Source organism: Panulirus ornatus, chromosome 14, assembly GCF_036320965.1.
Source record: "Panulirus ornatus isolate Po-2019 chromosome 14, ASM3632096v1, whole genome shotgun sequence".
NCBI lineage: Eukaryota > Metazoa > Arthropoda > Malacostraca > Decapoda > Palinuridae > Panulirus > Panulirus ornatus.
Genome location: NC_092237.1, coordinates 55573801 through 55596118, shown reverse-complemented (window position 1 = coordinate 55596118; position 22318 = coordinate 55573801). Strand labels below are relative to the sequence as shown.

General features: G+C 42.1%; 1 long non-coding RNA gene across 1 annotated transcript in view; it reads left to right on the top strand.

Moving 5' to 3' along the window:
• The window catches only part of LOC139753099 (uncharacterized), a 50017-nt gene extending 32203 nt beyond the window's left edge, over window positions 1-17814 (top strand). Inside the window, exons 3-4 of the long non-coding RNA XR_011713648.1 lie at window positions 7839-7994; window positions 17501-17814. This is a non-coding gene — a long non-coding RNA (uncharacterized lncRNA). The remainder of the gene's footprint in view (window positions 1-7838; window positions 7995-17500) is intronic.
• Window positions 17815-22318: the final 4504 nt, after the last annotated feature.

The window sequence follows — 22318 nt, the reverse complement described above, 5'->3', positions numbered from 1 at the left end:
ATGAAGATTCACACACATAATGGACAGAGAAAACTAAGAGAAAGAAAAACAGAAATATGAACACACACACACACACACACACACACACACACACACACACACACTGTGAGAAGCAGTAACGCTCCCATTAAGAAGTCTTAAGAGCAATTTCGGTCTAGTCATTCATTCAGTACAAACCTTTGTTCCTTTGTTAGTGGAAGTCTCATTAGCCCAGCCTCTCTGCTCTTGTTCATGGTCACGTTATCAAGAGGGATTGTCATGGGTATCTACGTACGGTCGTGGCTCATGGTAATGGCTGATTGTGGCATGGTCGTGATGGTGATGGTAAGGATTCGAGATAGTGAAGTATGGATGAGTTATTGACCCGCGATGGTTGATGAGAGTGGTATGATAGTTGTGAGAATGATAGTGATATTAAATGGTGATGGTGATAATTTCGTTTCTATAATAGTGTCCATACAAGGGCATTATGTAGTTTAGCAATTAGCGTTACTGACTGCGGTACGTTTATAGGCCGTCAGGGGGTCGAACCCCACATACGTTCGAATCCTGGGTCGCATCAGCTAGTGTGTATGTATTCACACACACACACACACACAGATACCAACTGCTGTAGTAAGTAGGTCTGACGCTGGCCATCCCCACCCACACCATAGCTCACCAGTCACATTAATAGAGACGCGTAACATGGTATACACTTGTGGCATTAGCCATTCCCTGTGTGCCAAGCCCTGCAAAGGAGAGAGAGGCTCCATTCTGTCGTATGCTTCACCGTCATAAAATTGTTTGATATCCTATTTCTGAGTGTAATTGTAAAAGGTCTATTTTTCCGTAATAGATCATCTACGTATATAATATTCCAGGTAGAGGGTGGTAGTGGAAGACTAGTGTTTCTATATATCCTCAGAAAGATACGTAAGAAATTATTAATTCAGTTTCTAGAAACTCTCCTGAAGAAGTGGTCAACGAAGTTTCGTTTGTTGGTTCTTCCTTGACGTTGATGGCCTTAATGATCCTACTGGTCGATAACACCAGCCAGTCATCAAAGAGGCAGTGAAGGAGCACGATTCCTGTGTTGTATTATTCACAAGACAAGTGTAATGCGTGTGAGTTTTAAGGTCACCACGTCTAGTCACTTGATTACTTTAATGGTGGTTATAGATTTATCCGATTATCACGTGACTATTGTACTTGATTACTTGAATGGTAGTTGTAGATTTATCCAATTATCGCGTGACTATTGTACTTGATTACTTGAATGGTAGTTGTAGATTCATCTATGATCACGTGACTATTGTACTTGATTACTTTAGTGGTAGTTGTAGATTTATCCGATTATCACGTGACTATTGTACTTGATTACTTGAATGGTAGTTGTAGATCTACCCGGTTATCACGTGACTATTGTAATGGTGGATATAAATCTATCCGTCTATAACGTGACTCGTGTAATGGTAGTTACAGATCTGTCTGTTTATCACATGTCCACAGTAAAGGCGACAGTAACATATGACATCTCTAACTTCTATATCTTTTTTTATCATGTTTCTCCGATGACTCACGAAAATTTGTGAGAAATTCTATTTCTAATTTCACTTAATTATATATTCACGTAAACACACTGTTCAGTAAAGAAATTTATGTGTATGATTTTGAGGAAATATGATACATCCATGGTTCAAAGTCATGTCTTCCGTATCTTAGCAACACCTTGGAAGTGTATCATCATTGTAAGTCTTCCACTATAAACAGAAGAGTACAAAATTGATCACCTAAACTGTTAATGCGAGCAATGTAGATTATTCTAATCAATGGAGATAGTTATGATCTATGTAACGTATCTATGACAGCCAAAGAAACAATATTTCGGTGGAAATGTTTCGGGTCCAGTAACCTGGAAATGTTGAGGCAAAAAGGGACAGCAAATTCTGGGTTATCATTCCACGTCCCGGAGTGCCCCTGGGTCCACGGCTGGGGCCATCGTGGTTTGTTAATTAGTGCAGGTGGTTCGATTCTCATCTGAGGATTTACTGGGTATTGCAATCTGATGTCGAGGGATACGCAGGCCGGTACGACACTGAATCTTAGAATATTTAGTAGAATCCTCACAATCTTTCGCTGTCGACTTCTTTTATTTTCTTTTTCTCTTCTTCAGCGTAATGAATTCGACGAAATGAAAATTATATATAAATCCCACCCATTATGAATATCCAAAGACAGCAAAATAGATATTTGGTAAATCAAAATATTCTTTAGTTATGGAAAAAAAATCTGCAAAATCCCCCGACTTAATTTGGGTGTACGATGGCTTTTCAGCAAAGCTGCAAAATGAAACTGGCAAAGTCCCAATTAATTGAACCCTTTGGCTCTCCCGGCACGGGTCCATACAATATGATAGCGAGAGAGAGAGAGAGAGAGAGAGAGAGAGAGAGAGAGAGAGAGAGAGAGAGAGAGAGAGAGGATAACTAGGTGAGTGTGTGCGATTACTAGTTGTGGGTTAGCGGGGGATGGTGTTATACCCTTGTGTTACTCCGTCTCTTAACCTTATATGTGTGTATCATGTCTTTATTCTTACGTATGTACACACACACACTCACACACACACACACACAGTCTCTCACTTTCTTCTTCCCTCACTTTTTTTCTGCCCCTCTCCTTCACCCTCCTTCCCTCCTGCATCCTTATTTTCCCTCGGTCTTCTCCCCACTTTCTAAACCATCGTATCCTCCCCATCCAACTTTTTTCCCCATTCCTCTGCACCGTCTCCCGTTTCTTGGATCTTCTTCCCTGCCTATCACTCTCTCCCCTCCCTCCCCCTACCTCTCTCCCCCCCTCCTTCTCCCTCACCGCTGCCTCCCACTTCCCGACAGCTGAGCGTTCTTGTCTATGCACCGTATGGTATGCAAATGAGCTACAGATGGGGTGGGGAAGTCCTCCCAGCTGACAGAATAGTAGAATAATAATTCCGCAATATTCTCCGTCACAACTTTTACACCAAAGTTTTAATTGTTTCATTTATTTTCACGTTCGAGGGGGACCGCTTCTCCCCTGCGGAGCTGCGCCCAGCCCCTGAGGAGCCTTCGGTAGTCAATTATATTTGTACCGTATGCAAATCGACTACACATCGGTTTACCGTATACGTCATATCAGTTATTGGGTAGAATCAATTCTAAATCCTGTGGCTCATTCGGGGCCCGCCAGCCATTACCACCACCACCACTCACCTCTCCTTCGTCGTTTGGCGAGAGCTTGCCTTCTCCTACGTCCTGCTATGTTCCCATCATCCTCACAACCACAGGAAGGCTGTCTCCGTGTACACTCGGACGAGTAAAGCAGTCGCACATATTTGTGTACGTCCTGAGCGTGACGTGTGAACAGCTTCAGAACGTTTGAGAAAATTGTGTGAACATCTTACGAATCTTTTAACAAATGAGGCAATTATCTAAGGAGTAAAAAGTCTGTGGTGTTTTTTTTTTTATGAGGACTTACACTGTGGCATCATCCATGACAGCTGTACGAGAGCAGCTGTGGCGAGGGAGGAGAGAGAGAGAGATGTGCTGGTGTTGTGTATCATGACAGACCCAGACGGTCTTATAGTTGTGTCGGGTTGAAAGGGCGGTCGCTATACTTCCTCCACAACTTCATTAACAGTAGTCACTGACTTCTCCATCTACAGAGGTTAGGGCCTCATCTCCCTCAATAATACAGAGTTCAAGATTCCCTTCATACAGGCTCCTCTCTCGTTCTCCTCCTGTACCGAAGAGTTCAACGCCATTCTCACCATCTACGAAGTGTTGCGTCCATCTCTCTCGTCTGAACTGGTCATTGCCTCTCTACCTCAGATTTTCACGAAGCCTCTAGCCTCCTCTCCGTCCGTCTGCGGAGGTCACTACCCCTTCTCCCATATCCTCCCTGCCTCCCCCATCTCCCTCACTCTCCAGTGCTCTCCCTGGCACAGCGTCGGTGTCAGACATGCGGCTCTGCATACATGGCCACACGTTGGATCTTCCTTCGTACGTGAGGATCCTTGTATCGACGCTGATTTGCATGTACAGGAGTCGGTACCGAGCTTACACCTACACGAATGTGGTAGCAAGTGGTGCTTCTTTCGTAGGTCCTGTCCACGAATCTAGCTTACGGAAGCCATTTACACCACGGCGCCCTACCGGATCTCAATCAAATCTAGTCAACCCATAAACCTAAGTTACCACGATTTGTCTTTCATCGTCCAAATTTTACAAGATACAGAATCCTCAGAATCCATACAGTCTAGTTCAGAGGAGTACAATTATGCATTTTATTCAACTTCACCGCACTCAGAATGTTTATATATCTAAAAAAGAAAATATCCAAAATTCTATCTTTCAAGATGAAGTCTCTCCTGAACTTTCTATCTCTCTCTCTCTCTCTCTCTCTCTCTCTCTCTCTCCCCTCCTCCTTCCACGAAAAAGAAAGAGCGAGTCACTTGTCGTCCAGCCTCACCAAAGTTTGCTAACTCAGTCGTTCCCTCTATTTTTATGTTTTCCAAGCGTCTTCCTCACTCCTTCCCTTCCTCTACCCGCCTCCATCTCTCTCTCTCTCTCTCTCTCTCTCTCTCTCTCTCTCTCTCTCTCTCTCTCTCTCTCTCTCTCTCTCTCTCTTTCCTTGCACATCTTGCAGCCCCTTTCATCCACATGTCTCGGTAATATCACTTCCTCTTCATCAACCATTATTTACAAACATGTCTTCATTATTTCTCTCCTTAATTCTGGCGGTTCATCATTGTTCCTATCTTTCTTTATCCACTTTATCCCTTTACATTCTTTCCTTCCGTGTCTTTCAATCTGCTTTAATCTTATGGTGTCATTTGTTCTATGTTTCTTCTATCTATCTTCCGCCACGTCTGTCTACTTCTTTGTTTTTCCCTTTCGTCTGTTTCCCATTTCTGGCTTATCTCCAAGCTGTCATGATCTTTTTCCTTATCCATTCTCCTTTTCATCTCTCTATCTTCTTATAATCTTTCTTCATCCCTGAACCAAACGTGTCTGTGATTCTCAGTTTTCGTTCCAGTCAGTAAATTCACATGTTTTTCTCATCGTCTGAGTCATGTTAACATCCTTCTTACATTTTCCATATCCTCTTCCTCTCCTCTCTTCCCCCTCTTGCCCTTCTTCCTTACACCTTAGTTTTTAGTGTTATATCTCGACTCTCCCGTTCCTCATATACTTTCGCTTTCCTCCTCCTCCTCCTCCTCCTCATTTCTAAACTATACACATCATCTCCCCCTCTGCAAACCCTTCAATGCGTTTTACAAAACCGACATTACAATAAGGTACGCATATCTATGCATGCAAACATCTTATATCGCTTTCGATCCTTGATGGACATTATCGAATACCAGACACTACTTCAAGACTTTAGTTTCGTTTCTTGTCTCACAAGCACAACGCAATCTGGTTGTGATGGTTACACATCGAACTAGTCCCGAGTGATTAGGTGAAAATGGCAGGTTGTGAGAAACATTAAAATCCACTCTGTACTTCAGGGGTCTGTGTGAGGACTGGGAGAGTGCGTTTACCACTCGTATGATTAGAAAAAAAATGTACAAGTCAAATGTATCAGACAATGGGTTTAAAGACAAACTCTTACTATTGAGCGAGGTTTGGTGTTGGGATGTCTGAGGACATAGTAATGTTCACAGCGTAGAGCCGACAGGCAGAGGTCTGAGGTGATCTAACTGTTAAAAGATCGCCAGCCAGGTTGTTGCAATTTGCCGCTGCGATTCTGGTCTAATTGTGATAATCACTTTAGGCAAGAAATCCGCCCGACCTCCGCCGAACTCCAGATTGTCTCCAGACTGTGATTAAGGACGCAGGATGAAGGAGTGTGAGAACAACTGGGGATGGAGTAGAACAGAGAGAGAGAGAGAGAGAGAGAGAGAGAGAGAGAGAGAGAGAGAGAGAGAGAGAGAGAGAGAGATTAATCATGATACATTGAAGGAGGGGCAGAGCACACGAAGATATCATGACACGTCTCTGTCACCTCTTAGGGTCTTCTAGGTCTGTAAGATCGGACACATTCTTCTTGAGGGACGCCCTTACATACACCGGTTTGTTCTTCCTTTGATATTCTTACGATCATCATCTGTATTGAACTCTTCTGCCCCAGAAAGAGAAAATAGAATCCAGTAAGAGCTGCTGCGGTGAGGGGCGGTGCAGGGGAGCATGCCGGGGTATAGGTTCCTCCGCTGAGAGCATCGACAAGAGCAGACTGAGGGTCTTGTTATTAGGAACTTCGACCTTCATAAGCGACGAAAACCGTGCGAGGTTCTTGGTCCTGGCGAAGGTAAAAGTTTTGGTATTGGTCATCTGTTGGGGGCTCGATCGTCGTCCTCGCCAGCAGGAGGGATTTCTTGGTGGTTGAGCGTTGAAGACGGAACTTATCTCTATGAGTTTTGAAGGGGGAAAGGGGGATTTTGCCGTGGGAGGGTTGAAGAGGGAGCTTGGCCCTCAAAGTGTTGAAGTGGAGACTCTGTTCCCGGAGTGTTGCATGTGAGATGTTTTTCCCTCTCGTGTCCAAAGGGGGAAACTCTCTCCCACCTGTGTTCCCAGGCTTACCTGCCACTACCTGGGTGTCGTAATGAAACCTCTTTGTCCCTCGAGTGTAGAAGGCACAGCTTGATTGCCAAAGAGGAAGAAAAGACGGACTCCTTCTCACAGAAGTGTCGTGAGGGGAAACTCCAGCACTTGAGCCACGCTGGGAAACTTAATCACTTGCGTCTCACGGAGAAAGTTCCATGTTTTGCTTCACTGTCGCAGATGGGAAGCTCTTTGTTACTCGAGTTTTCGCAGACAAAACTCTCAGTGATGTATCACATGAGTGTCTCAGGAGTGAAATACTCTCTGAGGAGTAACAGGGAAACTGGAAACCCCTGTATGACTTCGAGCATAGGTGCATCAACACTCCCATCTGCTCTTGTAGCTGCTCTCGACATTGCATATGCAATTCTGCTTACATCACACGAGGCATCAGATGTGCTTGTTTCTTCAACACGTGTCTTAGATTTCGCTTCATATTGTCCATTCTCCAGTTGTCTATTGTCACCTCTCCTACTGCCTCTTGTTACGTTTGTTACTCGTTCGTGTTATGTTTCTTTTGTTGCTTTCTACGCTGCTCTTGTTTGTCACATGTGTTACGTAACTCTTTTGTAATCTGTCTCCTCTTACAACTTCGTCTTCCTTCATGTCTCGTCTTCTCAGATTTTTATCCTCATTATCTTCCTTTTCCCCTCTACACAATCTTGCCTTTTTTTTCCCGACCCCCAATTATGTCCAAGGAGGGTTGTTTGTTGACTGCACTAACAAGGACCCAGAGGTAACTAACCATTACTTTCATGTGAGATATGAGAGAGATGACTTAATGAGACGTCATCAAAGGATTGCTTAAAGCTGACTTTGATAATAAGCTAATTATGTATGATGTATTCAATTAGTGGCATATCTAATTAGGTATTGTTAAGATAATAAGCTAGTTGTCATGTGTGAATGATTCATGACGTCATGTACGATATGACGATGGTAAACAGACCATGTGGTATACCAACAGACTGTCATTTGCGTCTCCCGTTCCTTTGGCAACAGAAGGTCTCATTGCCCTCCCGTTTTTTATGAGTTTTTATATCCTGTTTCTTTCGCAACAGGTCACTTGTATCTCCTGTTTCACTCGCAACAGAGGGTCATTTTCATCTGTTGCTCCGGCAATAGACGATCACTAATCTGTTTCCATAACAAGTCTCAGGCGCAAGTCTTCCGTTCCTCCAGCAACAGACAGTCATTTTACACCTGTTACTCTCCCAACAGACGGGTCTCCTCGACCTCGTGTTTCCATCTGTGGCGCTCGGGCATCAGCCTTATCAGTCTCCAGTGAACTTGGGGGGAATGAAATTCCAACGCAGTGTGAACATCAGCAGGTGTGTGTGAGTCGCCAAAAACACGGACGTTCCTCCACTTCCTTCTGTAAGTAGTCATATCTGTCAGTCCTAATTCTCGAAGAGATCGTCTCCCACTTTCTTAAGAGCGTTCTGACGTTATATACAAGTCTTCCCCTTTATATACAAGTCTTCCCCTTTATATACAAGTCTTCCCCTTTATATACAAGTCTTCCCCTTTATACGCAAGTCTTCCCCTTTATACGCAAGTCTTCCCCTTTATACGCAAGTCTTCCCCTTTATACGCAAGTCTTCCCCTTTATACGCAAGTCTTCCCCTTTATATACAAGTCTTCCCTTTTATATACAAGTCTTCCCTTTTATATACAAGTCTTCCCCTTTATATACAAGTCTTCCCCTTTATATACAAGTCTTCCCCTTTATATACAAGTCTTCCCTTTTATATACAAGTCTTCCCTTTTATATACAAGTCTTCCCCTTTATATACAAGTCTTCCCCTTTATATACAAATCTTCCCCTTTATATACAAGTCTTCCCCTTTATATACAAGTCTTCCCCTTTATATACAAGTCTTCCCCTTTATATACAAGTCTTTCCCTTTATATACAAGTCTTCCCTTTTATATACAAGTCTTCCCCTTTATATACAAGTCTTCCCCTTTATATACAAGTCTTCCCTTTTATATACAAGTCTTCCCTTTTATATACAAGTCTTCCCTTTTATATACAAGTCTTCCCTTTTATATACAAGTCTTCCCCTTTATATACAAGTCTTCCCCTTTATATACAAGTCTTCCCCTTTATATACAAGTCTTCCCCTTTATATACAAGTCTTCCCTTTTATATACAAGTCTTCCCCTTTATATACAAGTCTTCCCCTTTATATACAAATCTTCCCCTTTATATACAAGTCTTCCCTTTTATATACAAGTCTTCCCCTTTATATACAAGTCTTCCCCTTTATATACAAGTCTTCCCTTTTATATACAAGTCTTCCCCTTTATATACAAGTCTTCCCCTTTATATACAAGTCTTCCCCTTTATATACAAGTCTTCCCCTTTAAATACAAGTCTTCCCCTTTATATACAAGTCTTCCCTTTTATATACAAGTCTTCCCCTTTATATACAAGTCTTCCCCTTTATATACAAGTCTTCCCCTTTATATACAAGTCTTCCCCTTTATATACAAGTCTTCCCCTTTATATACAAGTCTTCCCCTTTATATACAAGTCTTCCCATTTATATACAAGTCTTCCCTTTTATATACAAGTCTTCCCCTTTATATACAAGTCTTCCCCTTTATATACAAGTCTTCCCCTTTATATACAAGTCTTCCCCTTTATATACAAGTCTTCCCCTTTATATACAAGTCTTCCCCTTTATATACAAGTCTTCCCCTTTATATACAAGTCTTCCCCTTTATATACAAGTCTTTCCCACTTTTTTTTTTCAAGTGCTTTAAGAGGATATGTGAAATGTTCATGAATTATAAGTTTCATGTATCTATCTTATTCCTTTGGTAATCTCTTTAAGCAGTATATGAATTTAAAGGTTTTTTTTTGTATGAAGTACAAAGACTGATTTATTGTTGGTACAGCAATATTGTTAATCAGAGAAACTTGTTATGCACAGGTTGGGTGAAGTCCCTTTTCAGTAGTTAATTGGCGTAATCTCCAAAGCTTTTTACGAGACGGATTTATATATATACATACATATAAAAAGAAGGTAATCACCTTAAATTGCGACATTGTGTGGAGGCAGCTATTACACAATCACGAAATATTAAAGATTATTCACAAAACCTGCAATTTACGAAAGGTCGTTTTTTCCAATGAACGTTTTCATGTATCGCGTCTCTCTCTCTCTCTCTCTCTCTCTCTCTCTCTCTCTCTCTCTCTGAGGTCTGTTGATTTTTATCAGCGTTTAAATCTCGTACGTCACATAACATTTTCTTTTTTGTTACGTATTGAACGAAGTCAATAGACCCAGAGTCTCAGCTAGTCTACAGTGTAATCACCCATGGAGTTTAAGAGACTTTGCGTCTGTAGAAACACTTGCAACATCTGTGTTGCCACGCTCACGTTGCATTTGCGTTCTGCTGTAAACTTTCAAGGCTTGCGCTACTTCCAGGAGCTGTGGAACGATGGACTCCTTCGGGATGAGGAGTTCTTTGATGATACAGCCTCGCCGAAGGTTTTTTTACTCGCACTATAAAAGACAATGCTCGGTAACACACACATATATATATATATATATATATATATATATATATATATATATATATATATATATATATAATGCATGCGTATGTCTTTGTCTGATTGTATTAGTGAGTCGCCATGCGAGGTAGCTCCTATGTAATACACTGGTTCAGTCATCATGGAAATTAATAAATTGTATTCGAGTTCACGTGACCAGCGTGGGTAAGAGGCTCCTCCTCTCCACCTCCTCCAGGCTGATGATCTCCTCCCTTTACCCGCGTCTTGGCTCGCCAAACCCTTCCTTTGTCCACCCCCTCACCCTCTCTAAGTCTCCTCATCTTCTGTGCCTCCTTATGTCTCTTAACCCTCTCACCTTCCCATTAGGTGTTTTGTCTTGTTACTTTTCTTGCCTCATTTTGATCCTTTGTCTTCTTTTCGGGGATGTCTTAAAGCTTTTCTTTTCGTTCTTGTCTCCATTTCTTCCTTGCCTCTCTCTCTCTCTCTCTCTCTCTCTCTCTCTCTCTCTCTCTCTCTCTCTCTCTCTCTCTCCTTTCCCTTCTATTCCGACATTCTCATCATTCTCCCTTTTTTTTCCCCATCCACTCCAACACACTTCTCCCTCATCCCTACCCCTTGCAGTGCAGTGTATTCTATCTCCCCTTTTCCTTTCCATCCCACCACTCTTCCCTTCCCTTCTCCCTCACTTCTTCTCCCCAGCTCCATTTCTTCTCCCCAGACTCCGGCTAAGCCGCGGCCGGTAAGTGAGAGTGTATCAGAAGTCCATCTTAACAGCGAGGTCATGTTCCTATAATGGTCAGGTTTTGTCAAGTCATCGGATTATACGTCCTCTTCGCTGATGACAAAACCCACGAAAACGCCGCTTTTGTTGGAGGGCTTTTGTTGGTCTTTTGTAGACTGTAGACTGACAAAAGGGAGGGCAGACAATGTACAAAATACCCAATTCCGTAAGTGACGTGATTTCGTAGTTATTTCGCCCACGTCTTAGTCGATGTTGATGGTAGAGAACGAGGCGACTTGGTTCGTACGATCAGGGATGTTTCGAACTCATGTTTCTTCAGGGTTCGTATCGTGATTATTCGTAGATTATTTTCTCCCCCTCCCCCTAGTAATCTGGCCAGTGGAGGCGTTCTTTTACCTGAGAGAGAGAGAGAGAGAGAGAGAGAGAGAGAGAGAGAGAGAGAGAGAGAGAGAGAGATAAGTGGGTTGGGGATATATCTGGTGTAAAGCCTTGACCTTCCATTCGGGTCTGATCTAAAGCCGAGAACGAGACACCCACTCGGGTCTCGGGAGAGTGAGAGGACCCGAGTCACAGAGGCGTCTCGACCCACAACCAGCTCTCGATGTAGGGCTGCGGAAGGAAGGTTATCTGAGATGATGATTCCAAGGAACGAGCAGATACGATGCGGGTAAGGAAACACTAGTAAACAGAAGAAATCCTGTTCACGAGAAGGTAAACAGACCAGAGAGTCTCGTATGAAATGGTTGCGTCCGAATGGTTCACACTGTATGCCATACCTTAGTATACAAAGTCGATTATCTTTTAGCCACGAGTACAGCATGATAAATGGCTTTGATGACTGGTCTACAGAATGACTCGTGGAGGCACCAACTGTTTGGTGTCCGACTTGTAAAGTGGTTTACTGGTGAAAACAGTTTGAATAACGAAAGGAATTTATAGTATGGGCAGTTGTTAGATGAAGAACCAGTACGTACACTGGCTGGTGTATACTCTCTCTCTCTCTCTCTCTCTCTCTCTCTCTCTCTCTCTCTCTCTCTCTCTCTCTCTCTCCACCACTGTATATCTTGTTCCTTCCGTTCCATTCCTCTACCTCAGCAACCCCAGCATCATCCCCCAGCTCTCGCCTATCAGGGATCCCCTGCCCCTGCTGCCGTGTGTGTGTGTGTGTGTGTGTGTGTAGGATAAGGGAGCAATGTTTTTAAAGTCATGCACGAATCTGAAGGCTGGATCAGTCGTAAAATATCTTTGGTCAAAATTGTTGGGCAGAAGTTTAGGAGAGAGAGAGAGAGAGAGAGAGAGAGAGAGAGAGAGAGAGAGAGAGAGAGAGAGAGAGAGAGAGAGAGAGGTTCACCTGCCTTTCGGGTACGTATGACGAGATTTTGCTATGTGATAGGGCTTGTGGGCTGTGCTCAGAGAGAGAGAGAGAGAGAGAGAGAGAGAGAGAGAGAGAGAGAGAGAGAGAGAGAGAGAGACGCTGCATTACCACCAAGTTATACCAAACTGAAACTAATGACTGTCACAGACAGTTAAGATGTAATGAGTTGTTCCCAGATCTTTTGAATTGTAGTTAATCATAAAATCAGTTTTGATTATATACTTCATGTCTCATCCAGAGTCAATGATATGCATTACTTTTGTCTGTCTTCCTTTGCATTTTGCATGATTCATATATATATATATATATATATATATATATATATATATATATATATATATATATATATATATATATATACATATATATATAATACAAGCATATATCACTACCATGTATAGTAAGGACCATGTAAGACAAAACATGACCCCTAAACATTATAACTTCACTATACACTTGGTGTCGTGTGAACGCATGTATACAGATGCCAACACGCACACAAACAAACACCCGAACACGAGCAGTATGTGCACACAATGTGAGACGCATCAGTAATGCCCAGGTGTGTATGATCGATCAGCGCTCTATGCTAATCACGTCTTAGTAATGGATTTTAACCGCCTTAGAGATGTATCCGATTTAGATCGAGAGATTACAGCCAGGGCTTCTTCAGTGCTCCCTACTTGAATGGAAGTAAGAAGGAAGGTTATATATATATATATATATATATATATATATATATATATATATATATATATATATATAATGTATATATATAATGTATATATATATATATATATATATATATATATATATATATATATATATATATATATATATATAATGTATATATATATATATAATGTATATATATATATATATATATATATATATATATATATATATATATATATATATATATATATATATATATTCGTACGAGTCCACGGGGAAAATGAAACACGAAAAGTTCCCAAGTGCACTTTCGTGTAATAATCACATGTTTACCAAATGGCGTCCTAGCTTCGTCTCTTCGATGTATATCGAATGACTGTTATATTTCTCTCTTATATCTCCCCTGATGATGTGATTATTACTCGAAAGTGCACTTGGGAACTTTTCGTGTTTCATTTTCCCCGTGGACTCATAGGAATATCTTGATTACGCGCAAAATTGTGATCCTTTCCAGTATATATATATATATATATATATATGTTATTTCTTGGAGCTGAGACGTACAGGGAGGTTCAACTCGCGTTGACATAGGTGCTGTGTTCTGGCTAAGGAGTGTATTTAGCAGTATCGTTTAGTTTCTTGGAAGGAGAGCTCCATGGTGAGGGGGGAAAGAATCCTCCAATGCATATTTCCTTGGAGAGAGTGGTGTCTGGAAGAAGAGCTCCCTGGAAAAGAAAATCCCCTGGAAAAAGAGATCATGCATGAAGACAACCTGGAAGAGGCGTTTTCTGACAGAGGAGCTCTCTAAGAGAAGGGACATCGCTGGAAGAAAAGCTCGCTGGAAGAAGAGCTCGCTGGACTTAAGAGCTTCCTGGACTAAGAGCTTACTGGAAGAGGAACTTCCTGGAAGAAGATTGGTCCAGCTTAGGTATTAAAGTTGTTCTGTTTCATGAATGATTACATTTTCTATATGAAGCTCCAGGAAGCCCTTCGGCTTGATTACATTTGTGTTGTCAGCGAAATATTCGTGATTCGTGTGGGTTCCCCAGCACGAAGCGCCTCTATTCATATATCTATTTTATGTATCTTTGTTGTCTTTTAAGATTTGTTTCATCAAGTGTCTTTTTCATTCTTTCCATCTTGGTTTTCGAGATGTGTGTGTGTATGTGTGTGTGGTAAAACCTTGTCATGGGTAGTCGTAGAAAGTCTCTCTCTCTCTCTTTCTCTCTCTCTCTCTCTCTCTCTCTCTCTCTCTCTCTCTCTCTCTCTCTCTCTCTCTCTGCCTGTCTATCTATCTATCTATTTATTTGCTCTATAGTTTCCCCTCTTCCACCTGGGTGTGTGATATCGTGTGATTCAGTTTATTCTGTTTTTCTCGTCCCTCATTCCACCACAAGGAACACCTTCAGGTAGTCTTTTCACTCGCCTGAGAGAACTACCAACCTACTTGCTAAAGAACTACCTACCCACACTCCTACATACCAAATGGCTTGCCTTGCCTGCCTGCTTCCCTACTCAAACACGTACCCAGCTGCCTCCTTACTGTTTGTGTGTGTCTGTTTCTTTACGTGCTAACACATATACTTATTGATCTACATGATCATTTGATTGCCTACTTGCCCAGCAGTCTACCTATCTACTTACTTTTTCTACTCACTCTCTTACCTACTTTCTATCTACCAAAATGTCTGTCGTTACTTTTATACTCTACTCAATTACCTGGATATTTACTCGCCTGTCTATCTACCACTACGTTGCTCACGTGTCTCCCTTTATACCTTACCTATCTACTTTCGTATCTATTTAGCATCTACTCGTGGTGTCTCGCTTACCTCATACCCTTTCCTTAGAGGCATTACCTCCAATTCTGTCATAGTTCAAATTTATTCGCGTCCTCTTAATCTCCGTTTCGTAATCTCTTCTCTTTGACATCAATCTCGCGACACAAGTTGAACTTCTTCCTTGCTCTCTCTCTCTCTCTCTCTCTCTCTCTCTCTCTCTCTCTCTCTCTCTCTCTCTCGAGAGAGAGAGAGAGAGAGAGAGAGAGAGAGAGAGAGAGACTTTGCCCCCTCGTGTCTGAAACACGTATAGCCATGATACTATCATACAAGAGTTGCCTCCGGTTCACTAACAACATACGAGACATACGTAGGACTCTGATCTTTGAAATGATCATGACTAGTCTCGAAGAAAATGGGGGTATTTGTGTCTTTTCTTTTTCAAGGGCATAAAGTAAATATTTGATAGTAACACCTTACGTTTTATGAAGGTGAAGATGAAGATAGAGACACCCGGTGAGAGGTAGAGTGTAGACTGTTCTGAAATACGATGGATAGAAAAAAATGTATATAGAATAAGAAGAGAAGAGGAGTCCTTATTTATGGCAATGCTCTTTTTTTAGGGCGATGCTAAGTATGGCGACGTAAACAGGGCGTGAGAGGTTGTATATCCCAGTTTATTAGCGGACAATAAAGCGACATAGTAACGTGATACGTTCAACATACTGGGAAGGGGAAAAAAAAAAGAATGAAGTAAATCATTCCTATTCATTGAGGGAGCCAGAGCAGTTTAGCCTATCTTAATATTGAGTGACATTAATTTAAAGGTTGTGTGATCTGGCTGGTATTCTCTCATGATACAATCCGGCAGTGTCATAAATCACCTCAAGGTTGTATAAGTCACTCCTTCAAGTCCCTCTCTCCCTCTCTCTCTCTCTCTCTCTCTCTCTCTCTCTCTCTCTCTCTCTTGGTGGGTATTAGGTGGTAGGCCATCACCGACCAGGGATGGAGGTGTGCTAGCATTACCACCCCGTCTGGTTAATGGGAGGGTTAGTGAACCAGAACTTCAGTGGCTGTCGAGTTCTAATTCCTGTGGCACCAGGTAGCTGTTTTATCTCTCTCTACTTCCCCCACAAGTGGGCTGCTGGCTTTCTGTCCATAGACATACAATCTGTTTCGTACCTAACACTTAACAACACATAACTCACACGACTCGTTCTTCGTAACTCTTATGTATTCTTGCGGTGAGCGCTACCTCCTGTCCCTGTTTTAGGATAGAATATCGTTGTAGGTGTTTCTAAGTAGATAGTCAGGTACCCGCAACTCATCTTTCCCTTCCATATCTCTCTCTTGTCTTCTTTCCTCAAACCCCCCCGTTTTCCTCACTCGTAAACTAACCCTTCACAACATACAACTCCCCTCCACCCCATCTCTTTTTTTCCCCCCCATTCTCATGACCTTCTATATATCCCATGGATTCTAATCGTCTTGAAATGCTATGGGAATCGCAGCGAGAGGATTGAAACTCCCTTTGGAATGCCTTTGTGGAAGGCGGAGCGGGTGGCGGTGGTGGAAGAGATAGATATTTCCCGCGCGCGCTGCCATATTAGTTATAAGCTCCTCTATTCAAAATGCAATCCGACCAGCCCTCTTCCAAAGCCATTTTTCTCTCGGCTACACAATGCTTAGCTATTCTCCCTTCGCCTAGGACTGCGAGGCCGGGCCATTTACTGGGCTAGGACATGACCCTTTTGAATTCGGCGCGCTTTACGGAGCCGTTGTTCCATCGGCAATCGCCTAATGAATTATGAGCCGTCATAGAAAACGCGGACGAGGGCAGCCCCCGCAAGCCGAAGTATTGAGGTATTATTAATCAACGTCTATCATGAATATTTGATGAGCTCTTAGCGTAATGTTGTGGCAGGATAAGGATTACTGAGGCTTTGGAAGGCCTGAATGGTTATATAGGTACCGACAGTTCGTCATAGTTAACGTTTGGAGAAGGTTCTAGAATGCCCAACCTTCGCGTATTGTGCGCAGGTGCGTTGATGGAGAGGGTGGTGCTGTTACATTTTCTTTACAGCGTAATAACTGAATTCCAAGAACGAGATTACCTTTATCTAAAAGTTTAGGAATAAATGCGAATATTTTACTCAATGAAGACTGTATATAGCGAATATTTTATTTTTGTGGATAAATTGGAATCCATTTTCGATATCATAAATTTTATTCATACATTTAAAAGCGTGATTTGAGTCATAATCAAAAATACCACTTCAGTTACATTAGATCGTAACAAAAGGCAGGGGGTAAAGATAAAGAGAATTGGATTAAAATTGGGTTACATTTGGTTAATGTAATTCAGATTAGGTGACTTTAGTTCAAAGGTACATTAGTTAAGGTGATGTTGGGTTAGATTAGGTGACACCAAGTTAGGGTAGGATGGGGTTAGAGAGGTCAAGTTAAGGTACTTTATAGTGAGATAAAGTTAGGGTAGGTTAGGGTAAGTGAGGTTAGATTTAGGTAGGTTAGATTAGGTGAAGTAGTAACAAAGATAAGAAGTAAGCTTTTAACATATAAGCAAAGTAGCTAGAAAGAGTAGAAATTAAATGCCTACAAAGTGGCCAATAATACATGGATATCAGACTTTGACACACACGCACACACACACACACACAACATTATGTGTATATCGATGATGTGTGCTGGATTAGAGAGGAATGTAGTCAAAGTTGGCAAAAGCTTTTTATCTATTGTATTGATGGATGACTGGATCTATTTTCAGGTATCTGAGGCTCCCCGTGGGAGTCAGGTGTGTTCCAGTTTCATGGAACAAATGGTGTCCAGGACTGGAAGAAGGGTTTTTTCAGTCGACGGAGGTCATTCTAATAATTCCCGACTGCCTGACCTTAATTAGTACCCACGATTGCCCTTCTGTTCTTGGTTAGATGACCTCTCACCTTCGTGGAAATGATGCCATAACCTAGAACACAAGTTTAGAGCAGTGGTTTCCAACCTGAGGTTCAAGGTAGGATCAGCCGGGTCTTTTTTTTGGTGGGTTGTGGGCGTTGGAAAACTATTGAGAAAATATATGGGAAATCTCAAATGAAAAAAGGTTTTCTTTATTCATTTCTTCTTCGCACGTGAGGTGATGTCTAGATACCCATTACCACCGGATAATTCCCGTGGTTCTGCAGTTGTTATGATCATGTTATGCATAGGGGCGAGTACTGAGTGGAGACAGCGTCGAAAAGAAAAAAAAATCTTTGCTGTGTTTCGCATGTCTCTCCGTCTGCCAATCAGCTGGCAAAATATAAATAGTGTGCTGCCATCTGTTGACCGAAGACAGAACGAGTCTCTCCTAGGTTACCCCGGGCCAACAGCAACTTCAGTGTTTCTCTCTCTTAAGCAAGACTTTTCTTCCCCTTGCTCCTCCGTTTGGCTCTGGGTCATCCGTAGCAGAAAATGATCATCATCGCTCTGACTGGTGTAACACAATTTATCCAAATTGAGTTTTTGGCATAAACCCCGATGGAACTGAGGAAACTGATCACGTGATTATGATACGTGGTTGTGTTCGTGGACAAGCAAATTGTCGCCTCACCCTGAAGACTTATGGATTTTACGGAGGAATTGTTGAGGCTTTTACCTATCCAAACGGCACGGGATTCTGGGCCTGCGGGAAAACGCACGTAGTTAGCTACGCCTGTTACCCAAGCCTGAATGGATAGTGTAGACCCTGTTGACTATTCTGGTGATGCATCTTGAGCAAAAAGTCTTACCCACACAGCACTTGGTTAATCAATCAGACGTGTGTATAAAGTACAACAAACACCATAAGTGGTACTTGGCTCAGTCATCCACAATCAGTAAACAGATATACCATGTTGCATTTACAATTTACCAAATCTTTCGTGGGCAAAAAAAAAAGGATCATTTTGTAAACTTTTTACCAACTTATCCGGATCGTACCGAGCTGGCCCACAGCAGTCCGTCACAAGGGCACGCTCTGAAACATTTGATAAAAATGTTCAATGGCCTCCCCTGCAGTCAGCAGGACGCTGTTGAATGGGATTCATATGAACAAAAATAAAATCATATTCTGCCTGAGTCAAAGTACATGAATATCAGTTTCCGGGGTTTTAACCCGCTGGACAAGGCTTTCCACCAGATACACGAACCGCGAGCGGACGTGTTAACATTGAATAAACCAACTCCTGCATAACATACATTTAAAAGTTTATATATATATATGTATGTATGTATGTACGTGTGTGTGTGTGTGTGTGTGTGTGTGTGTGTGTGGAAAACCTCCTTTTTCCGGCATGTATCGTATCCACGATTCATCATTCTTCACTATGGGAGCCAAACACAATTTCTCTCTTATAATCTTTACGTAAGTGAATTTCCTTACTAACCCTTCATGTGTTGTTTATCGTTGAGTCCGTCAGGTCTCTGCCTGCCTGCCTCTCCCCACACCCTTATCTCCCCACACCCGTATCTCCCCACACCCGTATATCCCCACACCCTTATCTCCCCACACCCGTATCTCCCCACGCCTTTATCTCCCCACAGCCGTATCTCCCCACACCCTTATCTCCCCACACCCTTATCTCCCCACACCCTTATCTCCCCACACCCTTATCTGCTGGGGACAGGCGCGTTGTCCTGAGGTGCTGGACATTAGCATAGTATATACAGGTGGGGCCAGCAGACGTGGCGTTTGGTCCTGGGGCCGACCCCTTCCTGGTCAGCTGCACAGGCCATTCACAGGAGAGGTGTGGAGGCGGCTTGTACGGACTCCACACAGACACGCCTCCCTCTCTGGTTGGCGTTATTTCTCTACCGACCTCCTCCCACCAACCACCACCGACGCTGCCACCTGCCGGTTCGTTCGTTTACTTGCTCACCCACTGTTTTGCTCGCACGCATGCTCAGTATTCCTCTTTGTAGTTACTGGGTGAGATTCTACACTGACTTTTTTACTTACTTGCGGCCTTTTTTTTTTTCTATTTACTGATTCAATGTTTTTTTTTTTACTTGTCCTTATTCATTTCCTTCAGTTATTTCATTATCCTGCACCACTCCCTTACTCAGGTATACGTTCAAGTTACTCATTTGTTCCTGTACTCCATTTTGCCTTTAAAATGCTCGCTTATTCGCCCTTCTCTTTGCTTATATGAGATGTATTAATTTACTCAGTCATTGACTTGACGCGACATGACGATCTCATCTCACGCATTGGTTTTCTACCTTTTTCGAATTGCTTTGTCAGGATAGCCTCTCGCTCATGTATCTCTGAGAGTGGGTCTGGAGAGACTGAGCAGTTATTGCATCCAGGACGAGCCATCTTACGTTCGTCTCATTAGATAGAAATAGATAAATCAGAAGACAAGACACTGGTATCAAATGGGAACCTAAGTGCACAAATTAGTTATATATATATATATATATATATATATATATATATATATATATATATATGTATATGTATATATATATATATATATATATATATATATATATATATATATATATATATATATATATATATGTGTGTGTGTGTGTGTATGTGTAAAGGGACTTTCTTATATGAAAAAGAATTGTTTTGAGCAGAAGTTCGTGCTTTTAGTGTGTCGAATTCGAACTTTTCCGTGCAACATTGTATTTCCAGAAGATAAAGTGAGGCTTGCATACAAGAAGAGTTAAAAAAACTTTTCTTTTTTTTTACAAAGGCAGTGAAGTCAGTTTGTTTTACGTAGAGAGAAAGAGAGAAAATAAAAGATATTTATATGTGTGCGAGTTCAAGTCAGGAATGCAAAAAGGAAAGCAGAGCAGAATATTCTTTGTTGCACCGCCGGGGTTTTCCGAATACTCACGCAAAAGAGACAAATAAAATCAATCATTCAGCATCGCGCTGCACACACTGATGAGATTCCAAAGGTTCCCGGAATGGCAAGGACGACAAGGACGGAGTGTGAAGAATGTCAACTGCAGTAACAATCAGGTGGTGGTGTTGGCGAGCGAGCGTTGCCATGCTGAGTGGAGCATGGCAACGAATGATCATCAGTGGGAGGCTTCTTCTCGGAGAGAGAGAGAGAGAGAGAGAGAGAGAGAGAGAGAGAGAGAGAGAGAGAGAGAGGGGGGGGGAGTAAGAAAGACAAGGACAAGAAGAGAGAAACAGACTGTGTGCCAAAGACAAACGAATAGACGATGGAATATGAGTGAGTATGAGAATAGTAAAGCGAAAGAGTGAATGAATGAGTGAGTGAACTGCATACAAATAAAGAAGAGGAGATACTGAGAGACAAGAAGACATAATCCGACTAGAGAAACACTAATAGACATCAGGGAATGAAAGAGACAGGTAACAATCAAGGAGGAAATAGAAATACATCAGAGATGAAATGAGACAGACGACCGGAGTCTTTTAAGAAAGCACGCACTGAACCCCAGGCTCGTGTAGAGGAACAAGCCAAGACCTCCCTCCCCAGACAGCAGATAGGTCGTGGCTGCTCAACATTACACCTCGCCAGAACGATCCATCTCGTTATTCAAGGTTTCGTCAGAGTCATAGCCTGGCACGGGCTCATGTTTTACGACGGCCTCTTATCATCGCTCTTTCCCCTTACTTCATCAGCGATACAAGCCACGGTGAGAGTGTATACGCATGATTCACCGGAGGGAGGGGGAAAAAAAAAAAGACTCGAAATACTCCACAGTAATTCCACACAGCGAGTGGGACATCGCGAGACAATAGCAGGAGTTTCCTCAACGACGCTCTTAGAGAATGTGTTAGGTTCTCAAAGAGGTAAATCCTCTCTCTTGTCCTGCAGAAGAGAACGGTGGATCCTTACTGTTAAATGTAATATTTGTGTCCGATTTTTATGAAGTCTTTTGGAAAAAGAAATAAGATAAATTCCTGAGGTACGGGAGATATTTTGGTTTTCATTCCGTTTCTTCATGAGACAGAAGAGTCCTTGGTGTTCTTAACTCGCTCTTCGTTTGTCCCTCCACCTCCGAGGTGGCCTCTAAGAACACCTCAGAATGCATGAGAACTTGTGATGATGCATGACTTCAGCAGCTCTGATGATGATGATGACGATCGTACATCTATGATTCACACTCTTATTATTGCATTATGTCCTCCCTTGTTGTAAGAGGTCTACCGGTAAACGTGGAGAGGAGGGAATTTGATGAAGATAAAGAGAATGAAGAGAATTATTTGATAAAGATATGACAAAAGGATTAATGAATAATTATAGATTATCATCTGCACGGTTCCACAGACCTCCGTCCATCCCCTCAGGTAATTAGGAAGAAGCACAGAAGAGAACAAGATTATTCACTTCCTCGTAGCAACTCAACAACCTGGTTCACTTGGGTTTAATGATACTGTTACTGGGAAGGTCAGGAATAATGAAATGTGTAGAGAATAATCTGTATAACTAAGATGGGTCGTAAAACCTGAGCAGTTCTACAGACAATGTGAAATGTGTATGAATGTATCTTCATGAAAATTTTCTCATATACATTCAGTCTCTAGAGAGAGAGACCCACGAAATAAGATGGAGATACATAAAAAAAAAAAAAATAGAAGAGA